General features: G+C 41.0%; 1 protein-coding gene across 6 annotated transcripts in view; it reads left to right on the forward strand.

The window, feature by feature from the left end:
* Positions 1-22,254, forward strand: part of foxp1b (forkhead box P1b) — a 139,613-nt gene that overhangs the window by 27,307 nt on the left and 90,052 nt on the right. For 5 of the 6 annotated variants that reach the window (XM_026347154.1, XM_026347150.1, XM_026347148.1 and 2 more), the window contains 2 exons: positions 5,509-5,548; positions 20,812-20,878. The gene's annotated coding sequence lies outside the window, so the exon portion shown is untranslated. Of the gene's footprint in view, positions 1-2,800; positions 3,010-5,508; positions 5,549-20,811; positions 20,879-22,254 lie in introns of all 6 variants that reach the window. The other variant, XM_026347149.1, reaches the window with a different exon arrangement.

Here is a 22,254-nt window from a genome sequence, read left to right on the forward strand (position 1 = left end):
TCTAAATAACTTTGCCTTTTAGACAGTAATGCACTAGTAAGTCACAGCAGCTCTTCGTGTCGGCAGGATCTTAATAAAGCATTTCCTCTGGACATCCTGCTGCGGAGAGAGTGAAAAACGACAGGTTAAAAGGCATGCTGGGAAGTTTCCATGCCATCACTGTAAATTATCTCTTTTGAATACATAAATAACGCTAGAAGAGAGCTGTGAATGGGAAGGGGGGTTGGGGTGGGGGTGGGGAGGATCGGTGGAAGTTTGTACAGACATGTGTTCCAGTGCTATCTCTGTTTCACACATGGAGGTGCTGTGAGGAAGAACACTCCAGTTTCCAAAAAGAGAGCTGGAATATGTGCAACATCATGTAGGCAGCAGCAAATCAGTGTTGTTTTATTGCTACAGTGTTGTAAAATTGATTTGTTAATCCACAATAATCAACCATTAAATTATTTTAAAATGTGGGTCAGAAGGTAGGAACATGTGAGACACTGCTGTTGGAGTTGACCGCTTGTGTTGTCCACACAATATAACACAACGTGTGAATAATGGGGGGGGGCAGGAAAGTGTAAGCATGTATATAGTATAATATTTGTAGTGTGGATATACATGGGTTAATATAGAAAGCATGACATACTATACATAAAACAGAATTGTCATGATGGTGTAAACAGTATAAATAGATACAGTACAGGTGACAAAAGAGGTCAGTCATCCATCTGAATCATTCAGTGAAAACAGAATCAAAGGTTTAGCTAAGGGCTGAATTGTAATAATACAGGATCAGATGAATTACAGTTTTGGAGTTTGCTATTTGTTAACTCAGCTTTGTTGATTTAATAAGTGTGGTGTGCTGTGTGCCTGCAAACTTCCTAACGGACAGTTGTGATAATTCTTTCTTTTCAAGGGCAGCATATATGTAATATTTATATGAAATAACGAACCCATTTATCTGCAAGTGTATTTTCGAGGGGTGGCTGTGGGCTGGCTCGGGGGGTGGGGTGGCGTTTGGGGGCTGTGGGCGGTAGGGCTTCATAATTTGCAGCTATTTAAAGCCTTGATTTTTGTAATGAATTATTTTGTCATCTAGGCTGTGATGAGATTCATCTTTAATAACTGTAACAATTATTTTATTAAAAAGAGAAGCCATGCATTATGGCTATCTTGCCAAGGTCTCAAGCTGGAAGGAATTCTCATTAAGAGCATTATATTACCCCCGGTGTGCTTTCAGTTGGATGTCCCACTGAAATTACATCAGGTGTCAACAATGTTTGTGTTAGAAGTAAGCAGTCATATTTACAGAGGCTAGCTTTTTCATTTGCTGGCTGACACTAGGAGATGTATTAAAAAAGATGCTAATACTGTGTATCTCATGAAGTCACGTAGGGAGAGAGAGAGAGGGAGAGTGTTGACTTTTAATATAAGGCCAGCACCATTCTGTCATCAACACACACATAAATCTTTATTCAGAGATGAGTAACTTTTGATTGTTGAGATTATTATGTGATGTATTTACTTGGCACTGTTATCCCCCCTCATTCCCAACATTTAGATCCTTCCCAGACATCAGGCATCAGGTTGTTTGTGTCATGATTGATTTATCAGTGTCGTTTCATCTACATCCTGTGTTTCTTCTGATGGCTAGCGTGGTGCGCAACATTGTGTTTTGTTAATAGTTTCAGGCCCAGGGTTGCTGCTAATGACACGTTTGTAATTGTTTGTCAGTGTGATAATGTGTGATTTCCTATTTCCATGTAAAGTTGGACATTTGATGAAGGAGGGATCTTGTCAGGAAGACAAAGTGCTGTCATTTGTCACCAGCTAAATGAGGTTCTCTCCAGACATCCTCTCAGATTTCAGTAGCAATATTATACTCACAGATCCCTCTCTGGGCTTTTTCCACATTGTGGTGTATTGTATTAAAGTCCAAGAATCCTAAACACCATTCCGTCATTCATGCTGGATTCCACATGTTTGAACTTATTCACCTGGATAAAGACAAGATATCATGTCAAACCAGGCTTATTTGAATTAGAAACTGTGAAACTGACATTTAGATAAAACAAACGCTGCGATAAATGTATAGAGTCACACAGGTTGTGCTCTGTGCTGACATATAGAAATCTGTTAACTGTAGTTCACAGAAAGACAGAAGTGAAATTACTTGAGTGTGGTAATCTTTTATTCTTAGTGTTTGGCAGGAGTCATCACTTCCTTAAACTTAACATTTTTAAACTGAGAAGCTGTTTCATCATCTTCAGAGGAAAAACTTTGTCAGTTCATGTCACTGAATACATTGACATATGATTTTCTATGATTATTATCATGGTTTTATCTTGTTGTAAAATTGCTTCTCTTGGCTAATAGTCAGAGATATATTTTGCCCACGCCGTCTTGCAAAGGATATTTTAAACTTTTCAGGCACATAATTGCAGCAATTGAAGGACAGGATTGTGGGACTGCCTTCATAGTTAGTAAAGTCTTTGATGTAATCACCCTCAAACAGACTGCTTCTGTTTTTGATTAGACTGATTTCATATCGCAGGGTTGAGGGCAGATCCGACCTAGTTAACAATCTAATGAGCAAAACAAGCTAAACAAAAGAAAGGTGCAGTGAATAGGTGTCCCGTGGGAGCTACTTATTGTCACAATTGCCCCTCTGTTTTCTCTTTCCACTCTATATCGATTCATGCCTGCACTGGTTATGCTCTGTCTGCTGTAGCACATATGGGTGGTGAAATCAGCTAAATGTAGCCTCTGATTTCTTCTTATTACCTGGGTAACACTGATATTTTTTTCCTTCAAGGACAAATGGTGTAGGAGAAGGCAGATCCCGTGTGAAGTCCCTGAGCTCTCACAGAGCGGCAGATCCCTTTTCAGCACCAGCTGTTCTCTCAGATACACCAGGCCGTGCTGAAATTCTCTTAATATAATTCTGGGGGCTCAGGAGAATAGTGCAAAACAAGCGTGCCAGCGAGGAGAACGTTGAATTTTTCATCAGTGGGCCTCAACTCGGTGAGTTAGTGGGCAGTGCTCTCATTCATGAGCAGATGTTCAGCGCAGTTACACTCTGCAGTTAATGTGAACTTGCTGGCCTCTCTGCCATTGGCTGCAAGGACGTTGGCAGCGACCTGGCATCTGAGAATTACTCCCAGTAAAAGGCGCAGGCCTGGAAAGTGTAGCCCTGGCCGTTTTTAGCCACTTCCCAGCCCAGGAGCTAAATCCTAGACAAGGGAAAGCACTGACAGCCCATCCGTCTTCTGTCCGACAGTGATGAAACACTTGCTACTGTTTGCTCGGGGAATAGCAATAAGATTCCTGAGGATAATTTCCACAGGTTTAACGTTAATTTTTAATAACTGGCTAATCTTCAACCAGCACCACTCAGCAGGTAAAACAAACTGCATGTGTGTGAAACTTAAGAACATGAAGGCACTAACCCCTGCTGCTATTATCGAACATACAGTAGATTTATTCCAGTACCCTTGAAAGAGGAAATTCGTAGAAACAAGGCAGCACCTGTGAGGGGGTAGCAGTTTGGCCGTGGTTGGTTTATAGCTAAAACCAGCTGGTGCTGTGGTCAGCCTTGTGGGCTGTATCCTCTTCCCAGCCTGGTGCTTCAGACATCTGCATGCCCAAGCTGCTCAGCCTGGGTTTGATGTGGCCATACAGATTTGTAATAGTTTCCTTCTAACTAAGCAAAGGGCTATTTGGTGTACAGTGCCATTAACTGGACAGAGTGTGTATGTGACATCGAGTGTAGTGGGCGGCATGCCAATCATCTCAAGTGTGTGTGAAAGTCATCACAGTAAAGTTGTGCATATGGGACTTAAACAGTGGAAATGACAAGCTCTTGTTTCCTCTGCACGTCTCATTTTCACTTTCTAATTGGTCGTTTTCAGGTTGACTTTACGAGAGCAAAACTAATTAGTGTTTCTAAATTCAGCAGAAAAAAAAGTCAGTCGGCTTGATTGTTCTGGTTTCCTCTCCTGTGTCAGGCTCTCAACAATAAAATAAGACTAATCATTTTCAAATTGCTTGTATTTTTAAACCCCTGAGCTGAATGTCACTCCTGGTCTCTTGGCATTTGTTTGGCAAGAGCAGGGAACAGCAGTTGCCCTCCTGCCTGTGTGCTCTCTTTGTGATTCGTGGGAAGTTTGGACTTAGGGCCGGTGGAAAAGAAAAAAAAAAAAAAAAAACAACCAAAAAAAACAATGCGTTGTGTTTTAGGTGGGGTTGCTTCTGCTTTGATTGGGAACGTCCTGCTGACAGGAGCAGCCCAGCAAGTTTACAGTAGCTGTGACATTGCTGTTACCTTTATTCAAAGTGCTCCAGCTGCAGCGAGCCCTCAGGAAGCCAGCACAGGCCCACATGGGCGGCTGACCGGCCCACAGAGATGAGAATGAGCCCTGTTTGAGTTGGCAGACGCTCCCCTCTCGGGGAACTTTTGCTGCCTCTGCAGAAAGGCCAGTGGCAGCGGCTCTGGTGGGGCGGCGGTGATTCTCTGAGCAGGATGGGCTTTTTCCACCTCTCCTCCCTTTCAGGAAACACATTTTGCAGTTTCTTCCCTCTGTGTTTGTAACGGAGGGAAGGACTTAAGGCAAGGGGCACAGGGCAGCGAGATTGAATGACAGAGATCAACTGTTAGTTTTAATGTGTGCATTTGAAAAGGACAGTGCAATGCCCCAAACAACCAATTCCAAAAAGTTTGCCCTATTTTTATTTTTCCATCCACACTGTTGGGATTCAGTTTTGAGAAGCCATTAATTAAAAAGTGCTTCATCTAAGGTTAGGGAGGAGCAGTGTTTGAATGCAATTAGAGCAATGCTCAAATTAATTTAGAATCAGTTACAGTTTTGTAATGTGCCATTATTTGTTTAATCAAGGGAGATGTCATTTGAGATATTAAATACACCACTGGTCACTTTATTACAGGAGGTACATTGTACAGTCTATGCAATCCAACACATACTACTATCTGTCTATTACTGAGGCCATAGTGAGTGGTGAAGTCCTATGGGAGTGCATTAAATTATAGGGCGTTTCTAATGTTTTGGCCATCCTATTCACATAGGAGGGGGGGCAGAACATTAGAAACACCTCATAATATAATGGAACTAAATTATCACCTTTCTGAGAGTTTCAACAAAAACAGAAATTATAACAATGTAAAAGTAGAATTGATTAGATTGACAGAGCTACTTTATTGTATTGAATGTATCTACAGATAATCAGATGTGGTTATTACTTTACTTATAAAGAATCATTTGAAAGTGACATGTTGTGTGTTCTTCCACTATTACACATAACAACCAACCCCCAAATCAGAGGTGACTAATGTCATAGTGGAAAAAGGTGAACATATTTAATTTTTTTGATGTTTTGAATAATTTCCACTTTTTTTTTTTCTCTCTCTCTACCCCACCCCATCCTCACCGCCCCCTTTTTTCCTTCCTACCACATCTCCTCTTCTACTCTCCTCCCCTTGTATCTGCTGCTTGCTGGTCCTGCCAGGAGACTCCGGTGGTGACATCCTGTGGAGCCAGAGATCAAAGTAAGTACTTCTCATACACGTCAGCAGACAACAGTACAAGCCAGTTAACACGGAAATAAGACCCGTGACTTGCCTCAAAGTCATCATTATTTTATAACTTCTGGAAAAAAAAACTCTTCAGAAAAGATATCAAACATTACAGTAAGAAACTGCTGAAAGCTGTAATTCCCCCAAATTGATAAGCAAGGTTTTGCATAATAACCGAATTCCTCATTTCCTGATGTAGATGCATAGTTACATTGCTTTGAAGGATGTTGTACATGATGACAGTGACGGTGCCCAGTCAGTGTGAATCATCTCAGTGTTGACCGTTGCAAGTTGACTGTGAACCTGAAAAGTAAAGAAGAATGACAGATAATGTGCTGGATCATGTCTGCATCCCCCGACTATCCTAGAAGTCATTACTCCTTGTGTGGTGTATAAACACGTCAAAAACAAACAATGACCCCGGGCAGACTCCACACTGCAAAACAAATTCAAAGCCAGCAGTGTACTGTAAACACAAAACATGACTAACCTTCATGCAGGGAAGACTTCACCTTAAACCCGGTGTTTGTTTTATAGTCCCTGTCGACCTTGGTCAGATATAGTTTACATGTGTCTGGCTCTTTCCAGGTCAGTGTAGCACAGGTTCTGTCCTGGCATTTAGGTCGAAGCTTACTGGACTTCTGATTTTAGAATTTAAATATAATATGAAGATATGTTCAGAGGTTTAGGGTCATTTATAAATGTCCTTGTTTTCCATGATGCTGTAACTGCAAAGGCGTTTTCTCATTTTTCACTGAAACCTCAACACAATTAGAAAAGACAATGTGCTACTGGGGCACAGGGCTGTTGTTTGCTGATGATGGGCCTATATACACCCATGTAGATATTTAATTAAATGACATTTGCAAAACTAATAATGTCTATTCTGTTTCTGAATGATTTGATGTCATAAAATGTGCTTCTCTTTTCGAAATGAGGAAGTTTCTAAATGACTCCAAACTTTTGAACAGTTGTGTGTCAACCAGGTTTTGCAGAATTAGTATTGAAAATGAGCATGAACGTTAAAACTCTGATTTGAAATGTTACTAATACATTTATTTTTTATTTTGGAGATCATATGGAAGTGATCTTTTGGAAGTTGTTTAATAAAAAATAGCCAATATTTTCATCACACTCAGTACTCATGTTGTCAAGATGTCACAAATGTTTTAAGCGAGTGTAAATACTGCTTTGCAGGGGCGTCGATTTCCCGTACAGGGACCCTACGTATTCAAATGATGAATATTTATATTCTTGTTTCATAGACTCTTCTGCCTCTGTGAGCTCTTTCACACTGAGCCGGGGGTGACTGCAGGGCGATGTGAAGCCATATTTTTAATAAAGCCCAGCTGCTGAATGATCGAATAGTGTCTCTAATTAAGGCCTGAGTGTACACCCATGTAAGATTCTCTCTGGAATGCTAACAACCTGTGATATTTCCAGAGGAATTTGCTTTGCAGGTCTCAGAGACGGGAGGGGAGTTGAGCACTTGGAGGGTTAGGAGGGAGGAGGGGCAGTGTTCATGTGGCAAGCCAACATGTTGTTCACATCCGTGTCAGATTGAGGCTAATGAAGGCCAGACTGATCCTTGGATGCAAGCCTTAAGTAAATGATCCCTCTTTGAATATATTAGAGCCCCATAGCAGCGTAGTGCCTCCCTGCCGTGCCACTGCTCCTACGTGTTGTCTTGTGGTCTGACGAGGCCGGTCAAAATGGCAGTCACGGTGTTCGATCACGTTGTGTACCATTCCAACCCGATTTCAGTTTTTCTTACAAGCAGCATTGTTGCAGTACGGAGCTACACACACTGATCATTTCCACATTAGTGTTTCTGCAAAAAAACTGTTTGATAGTAAATGGAAAATATGAGTGTTGTGTCATTTGACAATGTAAATGAGCCTTCTCAGATTTTTTTCCCCACCCTCTTAAGAGGGATTGCATTTACATAACAGGCTGGGGGTTGATACTGACACAAATTGTTTATGTAGACAAACCTTAGTTTTTCTCCTTTTGCTCTTAACTTTCTTCTTATATATATATATTTTATTTTTAATTTGTTTATTCTGTTCAGGTATTTAAAAATTAATCAAGATGAAATGCATGATAACAATAGTAGCATACAATAGAGTATGGAGAAAAAAATGACTGGTAGAAATTGTTGCTGCAATTTATGACCGCACATGGGCACTTTACATGTCAATGAATTCTAAATGTGTAATTACAAGGCACTTTTGAATATTGATTGGAAAGACAAGGACATAGAAATGAAGCACTTGTGAATGCAGCCACTCCTGAGCTACTGTAACATCCCATTAATAAATACATTTCTGGCTCTTTAGTGCTGGACTTGCTGTACACTGAGTGAAACAATGTCATTTGATTTTCGCTGATGTAGCATGTGTACTTCATAGGTGGATGGATTGGATGGATCCAATTAGCCATGGTCATCGTTCATCTATTTAAGCAGACAGTGGGAGTCTTGCATAGAATCTTTGATTTTGGTAGTTTGGCGAAATGCTCTTGCAAAGTACTTTAAAAGCCAATAAAGAGCACATTGTGGAGAATGCACCCCTGATGGAGATTTGATTTACAGCTGTAGCAAATTTTCTCAATTAGACATGGGAGAGAAAAAAATTGATTTTCAGTAGGCAGTGTACAATGATGGGGAATTCTTAGAGGATGATAAAGTGACCAAAATCCATACCTTCTTCCTTTTATATTATATACAATCAACACTGCAATTACGTCTAGCTTTTACTTAAGGCTTCATACAGGGTTTATTAGCAGATAGTGCATCTTTTAATAAAGAGCCTTCGCAGTGTACTGTCTACACATCATACTTAGCAGCAAGCTTTGAGGATAGATGGCTAGAGGCAGCACCTGCACAGGTGCACGTGGTGTCTCACAAGGCCTCTTGACCTCCCACTCCATGCGCACCATGCTGGCCTGTTTGCGAGCGTGAGCCCTGTTTGTAAACAGGAATGGAGGGATGGGAAACACATTTGCCCCGGTCACGCTCAGCTCTCAGACAGGCCCCCGACGCAACGTGACAAGCAACAGATGTGTCACACAGGCTGAAATCAAAACAGCCGTCCAGCGTGGAGTTGCGCACACCATCAGACATGGTTGCTGTGATGAGGCAGGGAGGCAGCGAGTGCTGCTGGCAGATGAGACAAGGCAGTGCCTCTGCTGCTCCCAGCTTCCTGTCTGGAAGAGGACAGGCCTGTTTGTAGGCTGCCTTGACACCCCTAGTCAGTTTGTCATCTAGCGTGCGTTCTGTAGCTCTGATCATATGTACACATTGCATTCAAAGGGCGTCATATCAACCGTGTGACAGGTAGGCTCCCAATGAGACAACAGCCAGAGGGGATGTCCTTTTCGATACTCTGTGTGACTACAAATGCAGTGTGCTAGGACAAAATAACATCATATGACATTATTCTAAGTGCTCGCATGTTGTCTTTTTTGCAGTTTGAACAGAACTTGCTATCACAGAGTGTACTGAGCCATTCCCTGCATCAGAACAGAGAGGCTTGCACACAGACAAGAACTAAAGTTGCTCTGAGTCCAGCCATGATTTCCACTTCATGCAGACTGATTGCTGTGTTTGACAGTGGCAATAAACGTGCAGCAAGCGTTAGCTTTACACAGGGAACATGTTAATGATATTCTCAGCAGCTTAATCTTCCTATTGCCACCGCCCTGTAAGCAAATAGTGCGGCTGCATGTTGAGCTGTGTGCGGGTGGGGGGGGGGGGGGGTCCATTTGGAATCCAATTGGAGTCCATCACTAGTGAATGAATGAAGGTGCAGTAACAGCTCCTTGACTGATCACGTACTCCACGCTCTTACCCTGCGTCTGTTTACCACTGTGACAGTCGCATAAGTGTTTATATTCACAGGTGTAATTGAGCTATTTTCCTGAGGGCAGCTGTATCCCACACTAAGTTATATCCCAACTTTCCATTAAAGCGTGGGGGAAAGTTTTACTGATAGTAATCACGCCCAGCAACACTGCTATGTAAATACGGCTTATCAGCTATGCCAATTTGGTTAAGTGGCGTGTATGTGGGTGATTCGCTCTGTGGCTCTGACACAGGCCACATGCAGCAGTCATTTATTAAACATGGGTAACTTGCATTGTTAACAAGTATGCATGCAGCAAGGACATAATCATGAAAATGATGGGGCATAAAAACCAATATTTTGTAGAAAAGATGCAAATATGCTGACCAAGTCTCTAACTTACCATATGGGCAAACTTTACTGTCTGTATTCAGCATGGACAGTATATGGAAATTGAAATGTGAGTATCTAGATCTAAAACGCACCATTTAAATATTCAAATGTTAACACCAAACAATATAATACATTATGGCTTTTAGTATTTGCATACAACTCTGTTTGCTGCTGCTAGCTGGGGATGATACAAGGAAGAGAGAGGCTGAGGGAGAAACAGGATATGGAGAACACAAACACAGCCTTTGTTTGCCAGTCACAGGAATATGACATCTGACAACTGTACAAACTTTTAATGTTAGTTCCTGGAATAAAAAAAAAAAACAAAAAAACCCTGACTTAATCCTTTAAGACAAACTGTGTCAGCTACAGAAGACATCGTTATCAGTTTAACTCAGGATTTTTATTTACATACCTTAGCATAACCAAAAGCCTGTCTAGTAATTAAGAAAAGGTGAAAGAGCAGGAGTGAGAGATTTTAACATCCTAGTACTATTTTGTATATTTTAATCTGATTGCAGTTATGGAGTCGTTTTGTAGAGGTAATGGACCATGTTACAGAGCCTCTGCATATGGTGCAGAGGCTCTCCAAAACTGAATGGACAGTAATTTAAATTTGACCTAGAATACAAATTCATGTTTAAACAACAGGCATTTTGACATTGATGGTGTTATAATTTGCAGTCCTAATTTTTTATCAATGTAAAAACAAGTTTCAGCTGTTTTCACGTGTACTGTTCTTCCCTGTTGTAATAAAAAAATAAAATAAAAGTGAATGTTATCCAAGGTGCTCAGAGTTTGGCCACTACTGGAAAAAGTCACCATATCATTTGTCTTTTTTGGCAGTGCTGAACTTCTCCTGTAAAAATTGAGAAATTGGTTTTAGCTTGTCAGAATGTGGTCAGTGATATTGACTGTTAATCGTTGTAATTCTAACTGTCACAACAAAGGAAGCAGAAACAGAACCGTAACAGAAATCTTGATCAGAAAACTGAGTGTAACTCATTTCTAGTATCTACTACCTTATTCTCTGGAAGCAATTCTCCAGCAATGGTGCAATATCTATGAAAAGCCAAAAGAACAGTGGCTTCATATTTAGCCAAAGGGTATTAGCTAACATAGACGATGCACAACACTGTATTACCGTTATGTTATAAAGTGTAGAGTCTTTTAGAAATATACACATAATCAGAGCTTATCACTCTCTCACCTTCCTCATAAAGCTGATGTTCAGTTTGTCGGTCAGACATTAAGCAGACAGATAGAGGGACGGAGAGGGCAGGACAGGGCTGCGGACACTATCTGACAGGGTTAAACATAATGAAGGATTGCTAGTCCAGGCTGTGACATCTGTAGCAATCATCAACACACAGGGAAATTAAACTGAAAATGCAGTGTTTAATTCTGCAATATACTGTAGGCTGTTCAACAACAGCTTCCGCTAATCAAGGAATTAAGGATTAAGGAAGATTGTTTTTATATTGTGTTTAAACATTGTGTCATTGTTCAGCACTCTGATTAATAGTTTATCAATCTCCACTGTAAATCTCCATCAAATACCTCTTTCCATCTGTCACTAAAATGCACATGAAAACTGGTTAGATTTGCAATCAGAGGGATAAAAGAAATAACTATCATGAAATAGTCACATGCAGGTTAGGTTGTGACCTGATATAGTTTGTGGGAATGATATCTTTGTAGCACTGTGCCTCTACATTTGAAAGATTACACATTTTTGTCTTTTTTGTTTGGTAATTGGATTAAGACCTCAGACAAAGAGTAATATGCATCCTAAATGTGCTATCAAATAAGCTCGAGGCATGTACAGCAAAAGTGAGTGGTGAGTGAGAGGGGCCTACCGCAAGAGGTTGACCAGTGAGCCAAAGATTGGCTTTCCTGTCAAATAAAGATTAGGCCTTTATTTCACTATCTAATCCCTGTAAATCTCTCATGCAGGAACTTGGGCTGTGCAGGGCTTTTAATGGTACAGAGGCTTCACAGTCTGCATGTCTTTTTTATCTCTGAATGTACCCAAATCAATACAGCGACCTGTGGACCCTGGTTAGTCAGTGCATTAAAGGCTGGCTTACTGAGCAGTTTAAGGTCTAATGAGGAGATTGACATAATTTTACATTATTGTCTTTTTGTCATTGACTAGCTCTATGAGCTGCAGTATATTCCAGCTGAAGTTGTTCATAAGATACTGGCCTTTTAGATATTACTGCTTTGCTGCTATTTAGCTTACTTGGTGCTATAATGCGACTTTCCTGGCTTCATTTTCTCATATTTAGCTATTGAATGTCTTCAGTTCTTTCCCCCTAAACTATGCTGAACATTCTTTTTATTGAATAATTAATGTGTGTATTGAATTATTGAAGGAAGATAATTCCTGATCAGATTAATATTAACTCCCGGTGAAATATTAATGACTAATGTTAAAAACGATGAACTTACGGAACTATTAATAAAATCATAAACAGACACAGTAAAAAAGTGGCATGGAGTCAAATGTGTGAGCGGCGCTCCAGTCCCTTTTAATGCAGTTTCCCTCGAGGTCGGAGAATATGAAATATGTTAGTTGTCGACTTTGTACTCAGAAGCTCGGCTAGATGTCATTGGCCAGTCCTGCCCTGGGGCTGACCGGGGTGTCATGGGGGGAAGTTCACCAGCATTTGTCTGCAGGTTACCTTTGTCACCTTGTCCACAAATGACCTGAACTATGTCCAGGGGAAAAGTAACAAAGATGTTGTAGTGTTATTGTGCTGGGGCCCCTTATCACCTCTGCTGATTGGCAGAGCTCCTCTGACAGCTTTAGCATCCAGCTCCTCCTCCCAGGTCCCTCTCTTTGAGCCCTAGTAGACTCAGCTCAAATGAGACTGTGTCAGCGTTACCAGAAGTGAATTTCATCAAGCAAACCACAGGTTAAATCTTTATCAGTCTCTCTATGAGTCAGTCAGTCTTTTGTCAGCTTTAATTAAAACTCTTATTTGATTAATGATACTCAGCAAAAGTTTGATATTTGCCATTCTTTGGTTTGTTATTATGATCATCCCATTGTTTTCATAAAATATGGAAATCTGAAAAAATAAACCATTATTGTAACATAATGGTAAGCACCTAGAAAATATGCTTCCATTAATTACGTTTTAAATGCTAATGCCAGTGAAGAACATAATAATGAAGACGTGAAAGACTCCTATTCAAATCTGATAGCCAGGGAGAAGCAAATTATTTCAAATATTTGATATTTAAATTATTTTCAAATGAACAGAGACATGAGTAGAGCTGAGGCGAGTAGTTTCCCCTGGTGATCCTGTAGGCTCCTTTGTTTCCTTGGTCTGTCTCCAGCTCATTAATGTTCTAAGCATGTGAGAGAACCAGACCATACTCCATAACCCATAGCTGGGTGACACCTCGGGCCCAACACACATACACACACACACACACACACACACACACAAAAAAATACCTCAGCCATTTAAAGTCCACTGGCTCTTTCAGGAAGTGATGGCCACCGAGCTGTCCTGATTAAAATGACAATAGTCTAATTAACTCGACCTCGGTGTCAGTGCACTAAAACGGATGATGGCCCGCCAGTTCCTGTTTGAAAACCCTTTGTCTCCTCACCCTACAAAAATACGACTTTTTTTCCCCAGCAAAATGCCTCAACCCCATTTGACGAGATTTGCTAATGGCAATTATTTTTCATAAGCTAATTAAATCTAAGCTTTTTTTTTTTTTTCGTCCTGTAGAAATCCTTCTGTACGCTCCTCCAGGGGTTTATCTCTGGGATGTAGTGTCACAAGCACTTTCAAGCAATGTTTGTCAGTTAGATCATATACAATTCAATAATTGTGTTTTAGTGTTCAAGCACACTGGTTGTGATGCCCTCTGCTCTCCCACTCGTGGTCTCCATGGGTCAACAGAAATAGGCCAAAGATACTGAAGCAAAAGTCTTTATTTTATCGACAAAATCTTTCAGTGTTTTCTACTGACACTTTTTGAGACTTTACTTGTGCCCCCATGAATCTTTGGCAGTATTTGATTGACTCATCTAAAGTGCAGAGAAGAAGAAAAAAAAAGAACAACATAAAAAAAAATACTATAATGACTGAAGAAGAAACAGCTTTTTGTTCTATTATCCTTCTGTTGGTGATTAAGGTCTATAGGGAGATAATTACACTTTAGTCTGGAGTTAATGAAACGAAAACTTCTCTTTTCTTGTGAAAAGGAAGGGCAGATCTTTTGTACTGCTATCTGCAGACTTCTCCCACCCTTGACAAGACGCACAGAGAATTGGTTTTGTTTTAAGGTTGTAGGCCTCTCCGCTGCCTGTCAGTCTGTTGCTGATATGAGGGATCCGTGAATGGAGCCAGAGTCAATGAGGTCTGCCTCCGCTGCACTGTTGCATCTGCCTGTCTGTGAATCTTGGGCACGCTGGATAACATCAAATGAAAACATCACAATGGGTCATCTGGGATATGTGCGGCTTTAAATCAAAGAAAATCAGGGGTTAAAAAAGACGAATACCCTATATCTTCATTTTAACTTGTACAAGTAGTAGTGTTGTTACTGCACTCGTCTTACAGCATGCAAGCATGTGTTCACCATTGAGTGACCCTGCTTTGTTGAACATAAAGGAACGCGCTGATTTGAATTTATCACACAGCAACACGGGACCCATATGTATCATCAGGCGCCACTTTTGAACACATGGAAGTGTTGACCAGGTGTGTGTGTGTGTGTGTGTGTGTGTGTGTGTGTGTGTGTGTGTGTGTGTGTGTGTGTGTGTGTGTGTGTGTGTGTGTGTGTGTGTGTGTGTGTGTGTGTGTGTGTGTGTGAGAGACTGTGGGCCAGCATCCTCCCCACCACCTCCACCATCCAAGTCATCCACCCTCCCCTCCTTGCCCCCGCCCTTCCAACTGCATTCTCACATTTCATCATCTGTTCTCCAGCGCCAGGGTGCTTCGGCACAAGTTGGCCGCTCTGGATCCATCTGTTGTTATTATTTTCCACTGATAATTGGCTTGAACAATGGAATGTCTGTGTCCCCCTTGCCTTTGAAACCCTACACCATGTTTATTTTCCAGAGGTCTCATTTCTGCTCTCCTTTCTCTCTCTCTTTCTCTCTGTCTCCCTCTCTCTTACTCCCTTTCACCCCTCAAATTCCCCCTTTCTCCTATCCCTTCACCTAGTGTCACCTCACCCTTTAGCCCCTTCCTCTTTCCCTCCTGATCCATCTGAGAGGGTTTCACATGAAAATGACATATGACACATATTTGACTGGCCACACATCAGAATGTGTCACTCAGCAGCTGATGCCGCTCTCCACATTCTTAAGGGCGCAGCCTCCACCCCAACACACACCTCTTTTTTATTTTATTTTTTTTACTCTGATGACCTGGTAGATTTCTCCAGCAGTTTCTCCCTCACACCACTCACGTCTGTCCTAAAACAGAGGGAGGGAAAGAAAGATAGATAAAGAAAATAACAAGGAGGGAGGAAATGGATGTTGGTATAAATCAGTTTTTTACTTTGTTTAAATTTGTTTCCATATCCACCAGGAGATATGTGAAGGAGTAGCACATGTAAAGATGAATTAAAGGATCACAAGGTTTCCTTTATTTTATTTTATTTTTAAGTCTGGGACATAATTTAATGGAAGCCCACACCAAAAAAATGACCCACTTAAATTAATTAAATTTGATATTTTAAAATTTAATTAGTGTTTTAACTTGTAATTAAACAGTTAGCTGTTGAAGTGTTCATGGGTTTTATTAACAATCTGACAAAGTAATATTAGCAAAGTAATTAGCAAAGTTTGTTTAAATGTACTATACTGAGTGTCTGACAAGGTGTAAACAAGAATCTTCTGTTGTTCTCATTAAGGACATTTCTGAGGATTCAGGAAGTATGTTCTTGCCCCCCCCCCCTCCCATTCCCCAACCCACCATCCTTTTGTTCTGCCTTGTGTGACCATGTTGATGTTCATTTGTTCTGCCTGCTCTTGTCTAATTAAAAGAGGCCAGGACAGGTAGGGCTCTCAGCAGGCATCTGCTCTGTGCCGGTTCTTCATTTGCTGAGTGTTTGTGTTTATGCAAAGGGGCCTCTTCCTGCATATTTAATCTAGAGCAAGGCACCAGCTTTAGTTGTGTTTAGACCACATACCTCCAGTCCCTCTCAACACTGCACTCTGGTTCCAGTTCACTCTCCCTCTCTCTCTCCCTCTCCCTCTCCCTCTCTCTCTCTCTACATACATACACACACACACACACACACATACACACACATGCAAACACTCAACTACAACACAGTACTTCAACTACTCCATACCTGCTTCTTTCACTGGCAGCTTTCTCCTCTTCTCCAGAAGTGGATTTCACAACACTCAGGGCTTCGAGGCGATTTGCATCAATATACAGTTTGGTGAACATGATGAAAGTCTGTTTAGCTGTTCACTGGTAAGTCTGTAAAATATTTCGTTATCTTTCCACACTTTCTCTCGTTTTCGTTTCTCCTCCTCTTTTTGCCTTTTATGGGGAGCCGGTGCATGTGTGTGCACGCTGGTGTGTTTGTAGGTGTGTTCTGTAGGGGATTGACAGAGTAGCTGTGTGTGGTGAAGACAGCAATGGGTTTTACTGTGGGTGTAATTTTTTGGTGTTGTTTGGTTGTCCACTGTTGGAGTAGACAAATTAAAGCTATGGAAATATCTAGTCACAGTTTTCTTACATTTTCAGATCACTGATCATTTGTTATATTCACATTCAGTAATGTCTTTCTGGTTATAAATTCAGAAATTAGAGGTGATTCAGAGTGCCTGAAAGATGAAATAAACTTCTCTATGGACTACATATGTACTACATCATTGTCAATAAACTCTCTTTTTCTGTATCTCAGTATCTTCAAGTCAACATATCAGTACATTTTAATTGTGGTTAGATCACGAAAACAGAAAAAAAAAATTACAGAAACTATAGAAGAAAGGTCATGTATAGTTTAACCTGATTGATGGAGGAACGTGAGTTCTTTGAGTTAGAAATTTACAAATGATTGGAAACTATCACCAGCAGTTATCTTGTATTTGCATTGCTCTGATGTTGGTGTGCATGCAGAACTGTAGGCGTGTGTATGGGCATAGGTTCCTGCCTATGTGTGAAACGGTGTGTACAAGTTTGTGTGAAAAAAGAAATTGTGTCTTTGAAGGTGATGGCAGTAGGTAACCCCAGTGGTGATGCGAGAGGGTATTAGTTCCTCCCTGCGATCATCACCTCTTGTTCTCCCTTTGTCTTCATCTGGGGAAATGGAATCTGCAGCTTATTGATATTAATAGTGCACAGGATCTGTGGTCAGAGATGAGCTGGGACCTGGGCGAGAGTGGAAACCTGATATCACTGGGTAGAATTGACAGTCCTCCTACTTGACAGGGTGAAAAGGGGTTGGTTATAAAAATAGGTTTGCATATTGTTCACTGTGCATTAGGCCGTTGTGTGCTATACTGTACATGCAGGATCAGGGTTGAACTTTTTCACTGTGTTGACCTCATTTCATGCTTGGCTGTGACCTCTCAACAGACAAAATCATTGACAGTTGACAAGTGCAGCTACCTGATCAGTAGATTAGAATTCTTAAAGACATAGAGTGGTGCGCATTTTGGTATCCATTTTTATATTCAAGGAGCTCATTTAAAGAATGTAAAATAATGCGTGGCCTTGTTTGTTTTGGGTTAAGAGTGAAATTCCACTTCCTTGGTATTAAGGCAGCAAAGCTCTCTGTGTGCACTCTGTGTACTTTGTTCTTAGCTCAGCAAAACGTGAGGGCAGGTCCAAAGAATCTGGGGGATCAGACAGGCCTGACATTCACCAGACTGCGCTGTTGCCTTTTAAGCTTAGAGGGGAAAAAAAAAGAGAGAATCTGAAAAAAAAAAAACACCCAGAATAAGCACAGGCTGGATTGAAGTTGGGTTTAATTGGTGGGTTTTGAGTATGTTTGCGCGTCAGAAAGTGCTGTTGTTTACAGTCTGTGTGGGTGTTACAATATAACGCCAGGGTCCTGCCAATCACTTCAAAAAGAAAAAAACAACAATGCTTGTTTTGTTTTTTTTTTTCTACTTTTTCAAATGCTGACTTTTTTGCCTTTACGAGACAGAGCCATGTTTTTCATTTAATCAGTCCTTCTTAATAAAATCTCAGAAGAAAAGAGGGAGAAAATAGTGTGCAGTCAGCCCTTTTAGCAGATCAGATCATACAGTAAACAGCTGCGTTTGTTGAAAAGTGAGTCATGCTTTAGATTTTCCTGTTGTTCTGTGTACAGACAGTGACTTGGAAAATCTCCTGCACACACCCTAAAAACAAACACCAATGACCTTGTATATAGATATCACTGACTCTACACAACCAAAAGTCTCCTACGCCCTCCTCTTATTTACACAATGCTCTTAATACGGATCCACTGGACTTAAGTTGTGTTGAACCAGTCACTATTTTTTTTGTTTTGTTCAAACACACTGTCAGGCTGTGGCGTGATAAATAGATAGTGTATATTTATTCAGATGCTGATACTAAGTGACCGAAACATCCGTGATGGGCTATAAAGCACCAAGAGACAACTCTGACAGCCTCCTATTGACAACCATTGAGTTGAGCATTAATTAATATGGTAATGATGTGTGAAGGTTCATTAACAAGCCGCCACAGAAGTAGCCACAGATACAGTATTAAGCGTGCTTGGAGTAATTAATGGAATAACTTTACTTAGTGGTAAATATTCATGGGCCCTCATCTTTTTGTCTGCACAGTGTGAAGAGAGAGGAGAGCCTGTCCATTAGAGGAGCTGAAGAGCTGTCCACAGTGAATGCAGGGCCTTTTGTTGGTATTGGGTGCGTTTCAGTGGAGGGGTATTAATTCATATTTTGAACATGCAATCTTACAACAAAGCCAAAGGCACCGATAACATACCTAGGACTAGAGAGGACCCTCTCACAAATGGGGAAGTCCACTTCACAGGTTTGTGGACAGAATAAAACGTCTTTGTTAGTGGTCAGATGTAGCCACAGCAGTTCATTACCATGGCAAAAAACCCTTCTGATTGTCTCTTTCCTCTGAAAACATGATGTTTGTGTGTTTTTTTTTTTTACCCTCATCACTAAAGTGAAGCCTGCGGTATTTGCATAGAGAATAGAAACATTTATGGGATTATCTGATACTCTTAAAAATATCCAGTTAACAGTTGCACACAAGAGTCAGGTAGCTACTTTGAGGTTTTTCTTTGTCAAAATCTTTGTTGTCCTATTTTCCATTTTGTTTAACACACTACACCTTCAACATCTTCTCAAGACTGCACAAGAGCTTGCAAAATGCTCCTTAGTTTCCTTTGTCTTTTGAAATTGTTGCATTTTGATTCACATTCTCAGTGTAGGCCTCTTACTGAGCATGCACATAACCCACCTAGGTGGGTAATTATCTCAACCAGGAGTTGTTCTATTCCCTAAAATCTCAATGTGGGAGTGTGTGATGGGCTCGGTTTTCCCAGCCGGGTAAAGCAGCATGTGCTTGTTTATCCTCACCCTACGTTCTCTGCACCCCCACTGTTCTAAATGGCAATATTACAGCCTTGTGCTGTTTTGAAATGGAGACAATTATCTGTTTAGGTATTACAAGATGGGCATTATATTACAAGGAGAAAGGCGTACAACTGCTATCAGGATCCCGTTGTTGCATTTTCTCTCCAATACAAATTTTACATCATTAAAATGATGGAACATTTATCTAAATGGATGTTATGCATTGGGTAAACTCATTTAGCTCCTGGGGCTCTTTCAGGTGATGGGAATTAATGATGTTTAGTAGTTTGAAACTGAAAATATCTGTCATTTGTCACCACTCACCATTGATTTACGATCCCATTGATGATATGTTAATTGAAGTGTAATGAATCACAATAATATGGTAGTTGTGTGGGAATGGCGCATTTTCGATGATTGTTCAACCCTCAGTAGAGTTCAGAGCGAGCTGGATGTTGACTCGCGTTTTCAACAAGGGCATTTAACACATAATTAATGCTGAAACTGGGCAAGTTGGGCGAATGTGTTTTATCTGTGCTCAGTCAGCTTTAGATAAACACTTGCACAAACGCCTGACCACAGTTTTGACTGCCAAATGTAAACGGCAAAAAAAAAAAGAACAGTGGGAGAGGGAGATGGACCTTTTTTTTTTCCTTTCATTTTTGGATATGCTTTAATGCTTTTATTCAAATGCACCTGAGATATTGCCCTACAGTCACTTCTCAGTTTACCATAAAAATAAGATTTTGTTTCCTTCTCTCTCTTTTTCCCCCATCTCTTCTTGCTTGGGTTGAGTGCTCAGTTAGGAAAGCTGTGTGCATGCAGATCAGGGCCACCCAAAGGGGAGTTGAGTCGGGGCCGAGCAGGTACAGGTACAATATGTTCACCACCAGGGGGGGCCAAGAAGGGCATCCAGCAAGTAGCATGAAAAGTTTTTGTCTTGCAAATAAACCATGCACTCGCATCAGACAGCCCCATTGTTCACTTGTTATCATGAGTGGGTGTAGTTGTAGTTAACAGACAGATGGAAATGCATGAATGTGACAGGAACAATAGTAGGATGACAGGAGGACTAACGAAAGGTGCCTTCTGTGCTGCTCTGAGCTGAAATGGTGGCTGTACGTCCGTAGCACCCAGAGGAGGTACGCTGACTGGTGCAGCTTCTTCCAAACAAAGGGAAGCAAACAGCACAGGAATGCAGGGCATTGATTTCTTTCTGATGATTCCCCAGAACACATATGAGGCTGTTTGTGCACGTTCAACTCTAATCAATAGCAACTGGTGGGCAACTTGTTATTGCATTGCATAGCATTTAGTTTACATTCATGTACTCTGTGTTTCGCTTTGTAAATTAGCTTGTAGGTGCCGATGACAAGCATTATGGTCTGCAGCAGTTATTATTTCATTGCCATAAATAATTCTCCATCTTATGTCCGCAGGGCGAGGAGGCTGTTTTACCACCACTGGAACTGAAGATTGCTTTAAATAAGCAAGTCCTTGTAGAAGGTAAACACACAATCATTCACCAGGCTTACAGTCCCTGCATGTGTGTGTGAATGCTGTATTGAATTGGCTTAATAATTAACTGAATGCAGTGCGGTTGTCTTGTTTGTGCTCATTTGTGTACTGTATATTGAGTGTATATGTTCGGGGCAGGATGGGTGGGGGACTCGACAGGTGCACTCAGCCATTGGTTTGAAAAGTGGTGGATTTGAGACAAGTCTGGGGAGTGGTAAGGGGCCAGTTTGTCTCAAGTTTAAAGTAGCTGCTTTTAGTTTGAAATTACTTGTAGGTAAATGCATTTTCTGCTTGATATCTTCTGTTTGCTCCTCACACGTGCCTCACTAAGGTTTTGTGGCCCCTAGGATGTGAACTTTTGGCAGGAGTGATCTGGTGAGGTGGAGTAGGACTGTTGGGTTGTGTGTGTGTGTGTGTGTGTGTGTGTTGTGTGTGTGTGTGTGTGTGTGTGTGTGTGTGTGTGTGTGTGTGTGTGTGTGTGTGTGTGTGTGTGTGTTAGAGAGAGAGGGAAAGGGAGAAAGGGAGCGAGAGGGGTAGGGTGGGGGGTGTCTGTTTTCTGTCTCCTACAGCTTTAACCTAACCGTCTATCATCTATCTCTCTTGGTCTCTTTTTACTATCTTTATCATTTCTTTTCTGTCTCTCATGCACTTCAGTCACTCGTATAACACGTTAGGACTTGTTAGATAGGTTAAATGTATGCAGGCAATGTGACCAATAAAACTGTACATTTGTTAAGGCTACTGCAAAGAAAATACTTGAAACATAACTTTTATGTGATAGTTTCTAGTGATTGAATTGATTTAATTGTTAATTTGTCATGTTAACTTTAACAAAATGTTAAATTTGAACATTGAACATTTTCATTGTAAGACGAGCATCTCATCATAACAGTTAAACAGCAAACTCCTCTTTTATTTGATTCAGACACTCAACACTACATCTGTAAAATCGAAGTGAAGGGTTCATGTTGCTGCTGTTTATCTGGTGCGGTGCATTCTCTGTGTAGTCAGGTCCACTGCAGCGGGCCCCTCAGCTGCGTGCTCCAGATGTAAGATCAGCCCTGAAATCTTCCAAATGGTTGTGTAATTAATGTTAATGTGGCAAAATAGGCTTAATTATTGACACAAGTTTCCGATGTGATTTTGATTGCATCACTAATGCAGAAATCCCTTTGGCAGCTTATGGGATTGGCATGTCTTGGTGTTTAAAGCTCTTTAAAAGTGCTATAGAGTCAAATATGGAGTGTGTGTGTGTGTGTGTGTGTGTGTGTGTGTGTGTGTGTGTGTGTGTGTGTGTGTGTGTGTGTGTGTGTGTGTGTGTGTGTGTGTGCGCGCGCGCGCGCGTGTGCGCGCGTGTGTGAAAG

The sequence above is a fragment of the Anabas testudineus genome, chromosome 5 (genome assembly GCF_900324465.2).
Source record: "Anabas testudineus chromosome 5, fAnaTes1.2, whole genome shotgun sequence".
NCBI lineage: Eukaryota > Metazoa > Chordata > Actinopteri > Anabantiformes > Anabantidae > Anabas > Anabas testudineus.